A 10,161-nucleotide genomic window follows, 5' to 3' on the forward strand; every position below is an offset into this window, starting at 1 on the left:
TATCAAACGATGCCGGATGTGTGTCACTTATGACGTGACCCCGCCAACATGTCGCACTATATATCGTCTCATGTGACTCCCGCATTACTCTAGCTCCCTCAGCTAAGTAAAAACAAAGGTGTCCCGTGAAAGGAGGAGGACGTACAAAAATGTCACATGCAAGAAAGTTCCGCCCTCGGGGGCATGGCCTGAGCGGCATGTGAGGAAGACGTGTTAAGGGAGAGCTCCTGGAAAAAACTCCAGTATAATCCTGTCCAGCTGGGGTTAAAGTAGTTTTTACTGCTTCCCTGGAATGGTGACCTCTCCTAGACTGAGGAAGGGGCTTCAAAGACCTGAGTGATATGACCAGAACTAGGAGGCCTGATAAGAAGTGCAGGGACACAGGCCACACACATGGACGCTGGAGCTTCATGTGGGGGCAGGGCGTCTGATGCATAAGCTCAACTCAGCAAGTTTGCAGGAGATCAGCCTGAGATACCTGGAGCTGTTAAGGAGTCTGACCTCAGCTTGGAGGAGCTGCAGATCCCGGGACAACAACTGTTGGGGGAGGAATAGCAGCAGAGGGCCGTGAGTATGTTGGCTGCTGCCAGTAATGTGGAGCAGGGGGAGAACCTAAGGCTATGTGCCCACGGGAGCCTGTTTGTGCGGATTTTGCCGCGGAAAACCTGCGGATTTTTCTGGATTTTCCAGATAAATCCGTAGGTTTTAGCATGTACAGGCACTCCCCATGTTATCCTATGGGACATAGGGAGTGCTGTGTCCACACTGCGGAAAGTGCAGCTGACGACCATGCTGCGGATGTAGGCATCCGCATGTATAATTGCATATCAATTATTCATGCGGAATTACCTTCTGATGTCCCGGCTCTCCACTATGGAGATAAGAGGCCGGGACGTCCGCAGGTAAGCCGCATGAATTTTTGCATGTTTCCCGCAGCGAAATCTAGCACTGTTTCCCACTGTAATCTAGCAGCGAAAAATAGCTGCGGACGCCGGCGGGCATCTGCGGGAAACATGCGCTCGTACCTGCGGATACATCCGCACAGGGCCAGATTAAGGTTGGTGGGGGCCCCCGGGCAGAGAATCTGGTGGGGGCCCCATAACGTTAACATTTTTAGCCATAACAGTAGAGCGCGAACTGTAGCATTTAGATATAAATCCACTGAGAATGGATCTTATCCTGGTCTGCCACATTCAGATTTACAGTACTACAATACAGATACAGTCCAGGATCACTCACAGCCGTCACTTATACACACAGTACAATACAGATACAGTCCAGGATCACTCACAGCCGTCACTTATACACACAGTACAATACAGATACAGTCCAGGATCACTCACAGCCGTCACTTATACACAGAAAGTAGAGTTACTCACATTTTTTTATTGATCCCAATGTTAAGACAGCCAAGGAATAGTAAAAATACAGAAGGGAAAGTTCTCACTGGCAGCAATGGTTGCTAAAAATAACAATGTGCTCTCTATTGTATTATCTCCGGAGTAGTACATAGCAGCTGATGTCTGTACACGGTATGCCATACACAGTATCAGAGGTGGATCTAGGTTTTCCTGTCCATGGAGTAGGAGTTCAGTTTGGCGCCCCCTTCTATACACGGCTTATGCGGTTTGAGTAGTTGTCATGTGACCGCTCATACGCCATTTTCACACGTGCCGATGAGCTGCTCTTCCTAATTCTCTCGATGTTCAGTGAAATACTACAGCCCATAAAGAGAAGCAGGAAGAGAAGCTAATTGTGACTCAAAGTATTAAAATGACCTGCAAGTGGTCATGTGACCACTTCTGGAATTAGCAAGCAGAGCTGAATCCTTACATTGAGTATATTACAGGTTGTTGGATTGGGCATGCTACGGGGCTTACTTTTATTATTAAAGGGGTTGTCCAGGTTGACAAGGAAAATTTGTAGTTATCCTATATGACTGCAGACTTCTGAATTCTCACAGCTTGCGGACTGCACACTGTCATGATTTTCCCGTGCCATGAGAAAGTAGTCATGGAACTGCAAGTATGTGATTTGCTTACTTCCGGCCACATTCAAATTAGACGTGTGCAGCCTCACACAATAGTTACATGCCCTCAAGCTCTCACTGCTGGCATCGGAGAGTCCTGACAGTGTGCAGTGTGCACACTGAGGATTCAGAAGTCTGCAGTCACATAAAAACTTTCATCACAAACCTGGAAAAACCCTTTAATGCTACTAACATAATGTAGAAACCCTTGCGGTCATGTAATTTTTCAAATTATGGCTTGCTACATGAGTACAGGATCAGAATCAGTAAAATATACATAAATACACTGTGTGCAGAATTATTAGACAAATGAGTATTTTGACCACATGATACTTTTTATACATGTTGTCCTACTCCAAGCTGTATAGGCTGAGAGCCAACTACCAATTAAGTAAACCAGGTGATGTGCATCTCTGTAATGAGGAGGGGTGCGGTGTAATTACATCAACACCCTATATAAGCTGTGCTTACTTATTAGGCAACTTCTTTTCCTTTGGCAAAATGGGTCAGAAGAGAGATTTGACGGGCTCTGAAAAGTCTAAAATTGTGAGATGTCTTGCAGAGGGATGCAGCAGTCTTGAAATTGCCAAACTTTTGAAGCGTGATCACCGAACAATCAAGAGTTTCATGGCAAATAGCCAAGAGGATCGCAAGAAGCGTTTTGTGCAAAAAAGGCGCAAAATAACTGACCATGAATTGAGGAGAATCAAGCATGAAGCTGTCAAGATGCCATTTGCCACCAGTTTGGCCACATTTCAGAGCTGCAACGTTACTGGAGTATCAAAAAGCACAAGGTGTGCCATACTCAGGGACATGGCCAAGGTAAAGAAGGCTGAAAAACCACCACCTCTGAACAAGAAACAGAAGATCAAACGTCAAGACTGGGCCAAGAAATATCTTAAGACTAATTTTTCACAGGTTTTCTGGACTGATGAAGTGAGAGTGACTCTTGATGAGCCAGATGGATGGGCCAGAGGCTGGATCAGTAAAGGGTAGAGAGCTCCACTCCGACTCAGACGCCAGCAAGGTGGAGGTGGGCACTGGTATGGGCTGGTATCATCAAAGATGAACTTGTGGGACCTTGTCGGGTTGAGGATGGAATGAAGCTCAACTCCCAGACCTACTGCCAGTTTCTGGAAGACAACTTCTTCAAGCAGTGGTACAGGAAGAAGTCGCTATCGTTCAAGATAAACATGATTTTTATGCAGGAAAATGCTCCATCACATGCATCCATCTACTCCACAGCGTGGCTGGCCAGTAAAGGTCTAAAAGATGAAAAAATAATGACATGGCCCCCTTGTTCACCTGATCTGAACCCCATAGAGAACCTGTGGTCCCTCATAAAATGTGAGATCTACAGGGAGGGAAAACAGTACACCTCTGGGAGCAGTGTCTGGAGGCTGTGGTGGCTGCTGCACGCAATGTGGATCGTAAACAGATCAAGCAATGACAGAATCTATGGATGGTCGGCTGCTGAGTGTCATCAGAAAGAAAGGGGGCTATATTGGGCACTCATTTTTGGGGGTTTTGTTTTTGCATGTCAGAAATGATTATTTCTAAATTCTGTGCAGTTATATTGGTTTACCTGGTGAAAATAAACAAGTGAGATGGGAATAGATTTGGTTTTTATTAAGTTGCCTAATAATTCTGCACAGCAATAGTTACCTGCACAAACAGATATCCTCCTAAGATAGCCACATCTAAAAAAAAAAACCTCCAACTGCCAAAAATATTAAGCTTTGATATTTATGAGTATTTTGGGTTGATTGAGAACATAGTTGTTGATCAATAATAAAAAAAAATCCTCTAAAATACAACTTGCCTAATAATTATGCACACGGCGTACAGCACCAGAACCAAAAGCAATACCAAAATACATCACTAGCACCCTCATCACTAAACGAGTATATCACCAGAACCACCAATACATGACTACAGTATCAAATTTACTACAACAATATATTGTAATGTCCCATCCCCATATACATTTGTATCACATGAATTAACAACTCCCAGTATGTCCTTAACAATAAGAAAATGCTGGGAGTTATCAGTATTAGACTCGCAACACACATCTGTTTTTTTTGTACGTGTGCGGTACGTATTTGCACGTACCGGAGACACGTACACACAGAGACCCATGTTATTCAATGGTAGATGGCACACGCACGTAAAATCACACGGAACGTGTGTCCGTGAGGTAAGTACGTGTGTGCGCTTTTCTACACGGACGACATGTCCGTTTTTGGCCGGCAGCACGCAGGCACGGACCCGCTTTAGTCTATGGGTCCGTGCCTGCACGGACCGCACACGGAGTATGTCCGTGTTCAGCACGTATCGTCCGTGTCCGTTTTTCCTCACAAAATCTGAAACACTTGTTACCAATCTATTAGGACAATTGTAGGCCATTAATTCTGGCGCCAAACATACATTTCCTGTCTCATTTGCACGCCAGACGGCAGCTGGGCACCTGTCCTCTCATTGCAGGGGACCTTTCAGCACGGAGAACAACACAGGTACTGAGCATGGCGCCCAGAATCGATACAGAGAGCCTGATTGGAGAAGTAGAGAGGCATCCAGAGCTGTGGGACACACGTGTGGATGGATACAGAGAGGATGATTGGAGAAGTAGAGAGGCATCCAGAGCTGTGGGACACACGTGTGGATGGATACAGAGAGGCTGATTGGAGACGTGGAGAGGCATCCAGAGCTGTGGGACACACGTGTGGATGGATACAGAGAGGCTGATTGGAGACGTGGAGAGGCATCCAGAGCTGTGGGACACACGTGTGGATGGATACAGAGAGGCTGATTGGAGAAGTGGAGAGGCATCCAGAGCTGTGGGAAAACACGTGTGGATGGATACAGAGAGGCTGATTGGAGAAGTAGAGAGGCATCCAGAGCTGTGGGACACACGTGTTGATGGCTACCATGACAGGTTAATGGTGGAACGAGCATGGATGTCTGTGGCAGAGATAGTCTACCCTAGGAATGGATGGTCTCAATGTACCCCTGGAAAGAAAAACAGATATGGTGAGTACAGATATTTGCTTTGCTTCTGTCTTTACTAGAGATGAGCGAACCGGTCCCGGTTCGGCTCGAGGTCGGTTCGCCGAACGGAGCTCCCGTTCGAGTTCGGCTCGTCGAACGTTCGACGAACCGAACTCGAACTGCATAGGAAACAATGGCAGGCAATCACAAACACATAAAAACACCTAGAAAACACCCTCAAAGGTGTCCAAAAGGTGACAAACAACTCACAACACAACACAAACACATGGGAAAGTGACAAGGACATATACTCATGCGAAAACAAAACAGCTGGACAAGGAAAAAGAGGAGGACACACAGATATATGAGTATATGCAAGGAAACATCGATTCCATTATTGTGCAACTTGAGCCCTGCTCATTTTAGGCTTCCAATCTTGATAAAATGCCTGAGCTCGCCACGTACGCCTTGGGGATCTTGTCGTGTCCTGCAGCCAGCGTTCTCTCGGAACCTGTCTTCAGTGCTGCTGGGAGTCTGCTGGCAGATAAGCACACGTGTCTGTCCACTGACAATGTGGACATGGCTCTCAGAGGACTTTTCTTCCCCTGGGTCAGCCAGGGGACGGGAAAGGCACGCGTATTTTTGAGAGTGCTTCATGCCAAGCATCTTTTTCTTTTTCAAAAGGGAAGGTCAACTGATGCCAGTCAAGTGGGGTGTGTGTGGCCCAGTTAGTGGAAACGAGGGAGACTGTGGTTGGAGTCCCCTCGCTGTGTTTCTAAAAGAACCAAGATGAACAAGTCATGGCTCTCAGAGGACTTTTCTTCCCCTGGGTCATCCAGGGGACGGGAAAGGCACGCGTATTTTTGAGAGTGCTTCATGCCAAGCATCTTTTTCATTTTCAAAAGGGGGGGTCAACTGATGCCAGTCAAGTGGGGTGTGTGTGGCCCAATTAGTGGCAACGAGGGAGACTGTGGTTGGAGTCCCCTCGCTGTGTTTCTAAAAGAACCAAGATGAACAAGTCATGGCTCTCAGAGGACTTTTCTTCCCCTGGGTCAGCCAGGGGACGGGAAAGGCACGCGTATTTTTGAGAGTGCTTCATGCCAAGCATCTTTTTCTTTTTCAAAAGGGAAGGTCAACTGATGCCAGTCAAGTGGGGTGTGTGTGGCCCAGTTAGTGGAAACGAGGGAGACTGTGGTTGGAGTCCCCTCGCTGTGTTTCTAAAAGAACCAAGATGAACAAGTCATGGCTCTCAGAGGACTTTTCTTCCCCTGGGTCATCCAGGGGACGGGAAAGGCACGCGTATTTTTGAGAGTGCTTCATGCCAAGCATCTTTTTCTTTTTCAAAAGGGGGGTCAACTGATGCCAGTCAAGTGGGGTGTGTGTGGCCCAATTAGTGGCAACGAGGGAGACTGTGGTTGGAGTCCCCTCGCTGTGTTTCTAAAAGAACCAAGATGAACAAGTCATGGCTCTCAGAGGACTTTTCTTCCCCTGGGTCAGCCAGGGGACGGGAAAGGCACGCGTATTTTTGAGAGTGCTTCATGCCAAGCATCTTTTTCTTTTTCAAAAGGGAAGGTCAACTGATGCCAGTCAAGTGGGGTGTGTGTGGCCCAGTTAGTGGAAACGAGGGAGACTGTGGTTGGAGTCCCCTCGCTGTGTTTCTAAAAGAACCAAGATGAACAAGTCATGGCTCTCAGAGGACTTTTCTTCCCCTGGATCATCCAGGGGACGGGAAAGGCACGCGTATTTTTGAGAGTGCTTCATGCCAAGCATCTTTTTCTTTTTCAAAAGGGGGGGTCAACTGATGCCAGTCAAGTGGGGTGTGTGTGGCCCAATTAGTGTCAACGAGGGAGACTGTGGTTGGAGTCCCCTCGCTGTGTTTCTAAAAGAACCAAGATGAACAAGTCATGGCTCTCAGAGGACTTTTCTTCCCCTGGGTCAGCCAGGGGACGGGAAAGGCATGCGTATTTTTGAGAGTGCTTCATGCCAAGCATCTTTTTCTTTTTCAAAAGGGAAGGTCAACTGATGCCAGTCAAGAGGGGTGTGTGTGGCCCAGTTAGTGGAAACGAGGGAGACTGTGGTTGGAGTCCCCTCGCTGTGTTTCTAAAAGAACCAAGATGAACAAGTCATGGCTCTCAGAGGACTTTTCTTCCCCTGGGTCATCCAGGGGACGGGAAAGGCACGCGTATTTTTGAGAGTGCTTCATGCCAAGCATCTTTTTCTTTTTCAAAAGGGGGGGTCAACTGATGCCAGTCAAGTGGGGTGTGTGTGGCCCAGTTAGTGGAAACGAGGGAGACTGTGGTTGGAGTCCCCTCGCTGTGTTTCTAAAAGAACCAAGATGAACAAGTCATGACTCTCAGAGGACTTTTCTTCCCCTGGGTCATCCAGGGGACGGGAAAGGCACGCGTATTTTTGAGAGTGCTTCATGCCAAGCATCTTTTTCTTTTTCAAAAGGGGGGGTCAACTGATGCCAGTCAAGTGGGGTGTGTGTGGCCCAATTAGTGGCAACGAGGGAGACAGTGGTTGGAGTCCCCTCGCTGTGTTTCTAAAAGAACCAAGATGAACAAGTCATGGCTCTCAGAGGACTTTTCTTCCCCTGGGTCAGCCAGGGGACGGGAAAGGCACGCGTATTTTTGAGAGTGCTTCATGCCAAGCATCTTTTTCTTTTTCAAAAGGGAAGGTCAACTGATGCCAGTCAAGTGGGGTGTGTGTGGCCCAGTTAGTGGAAACGAGGGAGACTGTGGTTGGAGTCCCCTCGCTGTGTTTCTAAAAGAACCAAGATGAACAAGTCATGGCTCTCAGAGGACTTTTCTTCCCCTGGGTCATCCAGGGGACGGGAAAGGCACGCGTATTTTTGAGAGTGCTTCATGCCAAGCATCTTTTTCTTTTTCAAAAGGGAAGGTCAACTGATGCCAGTCAAGTGGGGTGTGTGTGGCCCAATTAGTGGCAACGAGGGAGACTGTGGTTGCAGTCCCCTTTCCGTGTTTTACATGCTTTTAGAAGGGCATGACATGGCTTAGAGGTTGACTTTCAGCATCTGGAAACTGTTGGCTACCAAAATGCTGCCTTTCCAACCTTTTTAACCGAGGATTTTCGAGACCTTATGCCCATCGCAGTGCCCCAAGAGCCGATGCCCAGGCGCCACTCCTTCTCCAACAAAGGCGTGCACGCGCTACACCAGCATGTCGCACTAAACATCACTGATTCCTTGAGAAACTCTGTGTGACAGGGTGCATTTCACCACAGATAATTGGCCCAGTAAGCATGGACAGGGGCGTTACATGTCGCTGACTGGGCAATGGGTTACTGTGGGGAGAGATGGAGAAGGGTCTGCTGTACAAGTCTTGCCGTCCCCACGAGTTGTGTCAATCCTTCTTCTGTATGTAGAAGTTAATACACTGCTTCTGCCTCTTCAACCTCGTGTGGGTCCTCCACCTTGGCGCAAACCCTGTGTGGTCAGGCCACCCTTCCTTGTAACTGCGCACAAGGACTACCACACACCTCCTTACTATGCTGGCAGCAGAGCTCAATGCCATCAGGCGGTCAAAGGTTTACTTTGAAATGTATGGGAAATGTGAGTCACACCGCTGAGAAGTTGTGGACGGTTAGCTCTGGAGACCGAGTTTCATCAATGGTTGTCTCCACTCAACCAGCAGCCAGGGAAGGCCGGGTGCGACAATGATGCAAACATGGGTGCGGCCCTTCGCTGTGACAATGTGACACACGTGCCTTGTGTGGTTCACGTGTTGAACCTGGTTGTCCAGCAATAATTAAAGCACTATCCTGGCCCACATGGCCTTCTGCAGAGAGCACGGTGTAACGCCTTCCGTGATCCACACACTCAGATGGGCTGTAAATGATAGGCTAGAGGGAAGCCACTCACCAAGCAGGACCCCTAGAACCCTGAAACCCTTTAACCCCTATACAGGGATTAGGAATTACACAGGGCCCAAGGTGATTAATACCTGTGGAAGGCTGCAGTTCCAGAGAATAGTAGTCAGGCAGGGTCAAAACATTAATTGAGGAACAGGAACAGAATGGGACGGCCAGGACTTAATCAGAAAACAAGCAGAGGTGAAATGCGGATCGGCCAACAAGGTACATAAACAGCAAGCAGGAAAAGTAGTCAGGTAACAAGCACGCAAAATCATAAAACTGAACTGGGGGTAAAATTAACCAGAGGTTCATAGCTATGTCTGGCAGTGGTCTGCAGACAGGATGGGCATAATAAAGGGTGTGGTGTCTTCCCATTGGTTGTAGCTGAATGATGGTATTTCATCTGTGAGATACCCACCAGCTACATTCAGCCAGAGATTCTGCATCTGTCAAGGTAATGCAGCCCAGTGGGTGAGCATAACCTGCGTCCACCTGCGCCGCTGGCATCGACTCCTCTCCCATCATCAGCACTATGCATGAAAGGAACACGTTGTCACCTGGCGACCGGAGTACAAAATGACGGAGCGTACTCCGTTGGTGACTTAACAGCCGTGTGCGGCAATGATGCAAACCTGGCTGCGGGCCATCGTCAGGGCAATGTGACACACGTGCCTTGTATGGCTCACGTGTTGAACCTAATTCTCCAGCAATTTTTAAAACACCATCCCGGCCTACATGGCCTTGTGCAGCGGGCACGCTCGCTATGTGCTCACTTCCATCGTGCGCACACAGCAGCTCAACAACTTTCATCACTCCGGAAGTCTTAGGGTCTGGCAGTTAAACGCCGGAAATGCGATGTTCCGACACGCAGGAATTGGAATCTGCACATGTTGCAGCGTGTGTGGCAGCACCGCAGAGCCCTGCTAAAATACGGTATGACATATAGCCTGGGATAACTTGATCCAGAGGTGGTGCAGATCACGCTGCTGGAGTGGTGTCAGATCAAGGACCTATGCACCCTGCTACACAGTTTACAAATGTCGACGAAGATGTTTAGCACTGGCAATGTCATTCTCAGCGTGACAATTCTGGTCATCTACAAGATGGAGCACACTGTAATTATTATTCGGAGTCAGGTGTTGGGACAAGAGGAAGGGGAGGGAGTACAGGAGGAGTCATATGCGGAAGGGATAACAAGATCTACGAGGTCCAGATGGTCAGCGGCACCTATGCGGCAGTCATGGTGAGGGAGAGGGATTAACAAGGGC

The sequence above is a fragment of the Anomaloglossus baeobatrachus genome, chromosome 1 (assembly GCF_048569485.1).
Source record: "Anomaloglossus baeobatrachus isolate aAnoBae1 chromosome 1, aAnoBae1.hap1, whole genome shotgun sequence".
Classification (NCBI taxonomy): domain Eukaryota; kingdom Metazoa; phylum Chordata; class Amphibia; order Anura; family Aromobatidae; genus Anomaloglossus; species Anomaloglossus baeobatrachus.